Source organism: Salvelinus sp. IW2-2015, unplaced genomic scaffold (genome assembly GCF_002910315.2).
Source record: "Salvelinus sp. IW2-2015 unplaced genomic scaffold, ASM291031v2 Un_scaffold2207, whole genome shotgun sequence".
NCBI lineage: Eukaryota > Metazoa > Chordata > Actinopteri > Salmoniformes > Salmonidae > Salvelinus > Salvelinus sp. IW2-2015.
In genome coordinates, this window is record NW_019943537.1 from 46,825 (window position 1) to 51,237 (window position 4,413).

General features: G+C 45.0%; 1 pseudogene; it reads left to right on the plus strand.

The window, feature by feature from the left end:
- LOC112073283 (extracellular calcium-sensing receptor-like) overlaps nt 1–4,413 on the plus strand; it is a 30,347-nt pseudogene that overhangs the window by 3,897 nt on the left and 22,037 nt on the right.

Genomic DNA, 4,413 nt, shown 5'->3' on the forward strand with positions numbered 1-4,413 from the left:
TGTTGTTCCCATGGTAAATCAGAAAGAATAGAAAGATGACAAACACTATTGAAATGTCCTTCTTGTATTCCAAATCCCCACTTTGAGTGAGAAACAGCATGTTTAGGTCTTAAATGTGTCCAGGCATAAACCTTTCTATTTCATAATTCATTGAAGAATAAAAATGTATCATTGTATATTTCACTCCCTCAGGTGAGTCACTACGCCACGTGTTCCTGTCTGAGCGACCGGAGCAAGTACCCATCCTTCTTCAGAACCATCCCCAGTGATTCCTTCCAGGTCCGTCTCTAAGAAGGCTACAATGAATGATTAGACCAGTGAACCGTCAGCTCCCCTGTGTACTCAATATACACACTTATACTGTGTAACGGCATTACTGTTAAGTATAAGGGTAAATTCAAAATAAAAAATGAGATAAGGTTAAATAAAAGGTGGACAAAACTAATGTATCTAATTTATTTGATTCATATCCTCTATACTCACCTGTCTTTCTAGATAAAACATCAGTAAGATGCTAATCTCTGTCCCATGCCTGAACTCAGCGTCTGGCGCATCCCTGCAGTATTCCTGCCGACTTAACGGATATGATTCCAAGATCACATACGTCGTTGGGCGTTTTAGACCTGTGAGATGGGCCTGGTGTTAACAACAGTGACTCTTATGACTACTAGTTTTCACTCTCCCCGGTCGCTTCCAGAGTTCCAAGCTATGCGCCCCTGAAAGTGCAGGGCGCAGACTGATGCTAGTGTGGCTATTCCCAGGTCGCTAACCAAAACAAAAGAACATCCACCCACTCGTCTGCCTCCCTTTCACTACACATGCATAAAAAAAGACAGCAAGTATCTCCCACTCTATAGAGATACAAGTCGCGGGGACAAGATCGCAACCAGCGAAGCTACTCTGGCATCCCGTGTGCTAAGTAGAGCGCGTGTATTCTCTTTACGCAGAGGGCCTATGAAAGGAATGCCACGCTTGGACGGCATGCGTCCCTCGTGAAGTGAGTGTACGAGGAGTATGTCATGCGACTGCTACTACATATCCCAGTTGATCTAAAAGATTAGAACACTTAACAACTCACATTCAACTTATTATTAGTTATCAGAGCGCTGATAAGCCGTCGCTAGGTAAGCGATCCATGAGTGTCTATATTTGAAAAGATATTTGACTGCTGAATAACATTGTAACTAGTGCAGGAATGCTTGTATCCAATGTTCGACTTACAGATCTCTTTTCTTCCAATAAGTGAATGTGTGTCCATTCTAGTGGATTGTCTCAACCGTCTCTTGCGAGTGATTCCTGACTATTTCATGATTAGTGCCTTATGACCATCCAACCAGTTACCTACCTGTAGCTGTGGGGGAGGGGTCTACAGAACCAGCAACATGCACAGCAGATTTTCCTCTGAGATCGGGGCTGAGTATCGAGCTCACATATTAATGATTCCCTCAAAGTAATCAGCAGCCAGAATACATTACTCACCAGCATCATATTAAACAGAGGACCTAGATTCTCCCCTCCCTACTAAATAGCTTGGATGTCTTAATAAAAAAAGTGTTACAGCATAAATACTCTTAGACACAATATTCATGTGCATTACTTCATCGTAACTAAGAATAAATATCTTACTGACCTATTATGAGATAAAACCCGTTTATACCCATAATGGTCCTTAGTAATGGTGCAGGAATTCTAGAAGGCGTACTCCAGGTGTCTATCGCGCCCAGCATTGACAAACGACTTTATAGGGTACACAAGCACTTTCCTCTGGTTTCCACACCCCACTCTCGATGTCGTACCAATCCAACCTACACGGTCTTTGCTGGAATACCCAGATGTGAATACATGATACGAGATACCAGGTTTGTCGGCATTTAATCAATAAAGCACGTCCTCTATTAACAAGAGCAGGGAAGACGAAAGATGAGGGATACCCTGGCTTAACATCAGGGAACTAACTGCTAACAAATCCGCCCCGAGATCGACCACACTAGCCAAATAACCACAGCGGAGGACAAAAATCAATTATGGATGAAGAAGTAGTTGTCTGGTGTCTTCTATAGTGCAAATGCTTCACGTGAAATTACTTTGTCCCAAATACTACATGTGGATGTTGAATAGAAACCTATTGTTAAAATTTGCAGAAACATTTCTGCTAACCAATACAATAACCATACAAATATCACCGAAGGCCGACCCAGGAGAAGATAATGGAGAGGTTTTCCTCTGTACAAGGTAGCAGATACCTCTTCATCTTATACAGGGTAAGAAGTGAGGAGATCGCTACGTTCTAGTAGCTTCAGTCTTTTGGTCGAGATGCAGGCTAATGAACCAAGGCGCTGTGGATTCCCCGGTTTTAGCTTGAAAGAGGACCCCTGCGAAGTGAACCTGTACACTGATACAGGGCCCAGAGCGTAGGACTTCCCATCGGAGGGAACCAGTGGTCATCCAGAGGCGTAAGCCTCCATGGTGGACGTGTTGCTCGATAGGCTCAGGCGGAGTGTTATATTGAACCCTAGTATAAGAGGCCAGTGGTAGTTCACCGCTCTCTCTAGAGCCCGGATTAGCCCTTCCCAGGGACTGATACATTGACCGTATCATGCGCAGTGCCTGTTTCGCCACAGCGCCGAGAGCGACCGTCTCCATGTGAGAACCGCTGTGCCAGTCCCTGTGACACGAGACTGGAGAGCCCTGCAGCTCTTGTTGAAATCGGAACACACCACCACAACAACATGATGCAGTCTATCGATACACCGACTTTATCACTAACCATGTTTACTTCCTGGTTTCCTGTGTGTTCCGTTATAAGTCAAAGTCCCCCACTGGCCGTTACTACACTATCTGTCATTTATGTCCTCTACATATCTACCTCTCCTATATCTTCTCTTCCTGCGACCGTGACTCAAATATCTCCCCTCAATATCACCCCACCTCCTCTCGACCGAGCCTGCGTCCCCGATACACTCCAAAGACAGACTGAGCGCTACTAAATAGACTCAATCACACAGAAGTGAACCCTGGACTATGTGAGATCCGCGCTCAATGCGAAATTCTAAAAGTGGTCTCAATTGTGCCAATGCGGGAGACGCAGCTCTCAGAAGGCAGTCATCGAAACACATATACAATTAGATAGCCGCTCGGCGGCTACAAGGTCCATACAGGCACGGTGAGCGATACGATGCAGCGTGGAGAATGTGGTGGTGCGTGATTACGCAGCGAATTTCGATTCCCTACGCATCCCTAGGACAAGCTATAGAGTCTCGATCCATTTCTTAGCGGAAACAGAGAGGATAGAACATTAAATCTAGGAAATTTGATACGTCGGGAGAGATCAAGAGCTCCTCTGCTCGTGTGTTGGTGGTGTTCTCCAATGAGGCCTACCTGCTCCCTCTGGTGGACGAGGTTCAGAGATGCATTAAAATTCCCAGTTGATCTAAAATAACACTTACAATACATTCACATTTTAGTATCAGAGGCTCTAATCCAGAGAGATTTACAGTTTATAATAATAATATTAGTAATAACATTTAGCAGATGCTTTTATCCAAAGCGACTTACAGTCAGTGATGTGTGATTATATTTTACGTATGGGTGGCCCTGGACAGTTAGTGCTTCRATCCTAAGCTATATAGGGGGGACAACCACACATCACAGTCATAGTAAGCACATATTTTCCTCAAAGTATCAGCAAATACATTCTACAGCCRTAAAACAGCCATAATAGCTGTGTATAAAAGTGTTACAGCATATTACCATTGTGGCATTCTTGATACTAAGATTATAAAATATAAAACCCGTTTTACAAGGTGGTGGTGCAGAATGTGAAGGGTCTCCAGTGGATCGCCAGTGAAGCATGGACCACCTCCTCTGTGTTTCACACCCCCCGTCTCATGCCCTACCTGGGGGGTACCCTGGGTATCGCCATCCGTCGTGGAGAGGTACCCGGCCTCAGGGACTACCTGCTTAGCATCCGCCCCGACGACCAACCTGCCAATAACCCCGGAAACAATATGGTGAAGTAGTTTGTTGTCTTTTAACTCCAACCATATAATTACTTTATACATTATGTTTAAAACATTTTAAATGCAACTTTGAAAATAAATACTACAATACWGAAGAAAAAAARGAGTTTCCTCTATAACATTTCCTTCTCTGTTCTGGTAAGGTGAGACAGTTCTGGGAGGCTGTGTTTGGGTGCAGGTTTGAGCCCCCAGCAGGTTGGGTGGAGGCTGGGGGTGATGTATGTACAGGTCAGGAGGACCTSAGGYATGTGGAGACTAACTATGGGGACGTGTCTGAGCTCAGGSCGGAGTATAACGTGTATAAGGCAGTGTACGCCCTGGCCCATGCCCTGCATGACCTACTGCAGTGTGTGCCAGGGAGAGGACCTTTCAGTGGGAACCGCTGTGCCAGCCT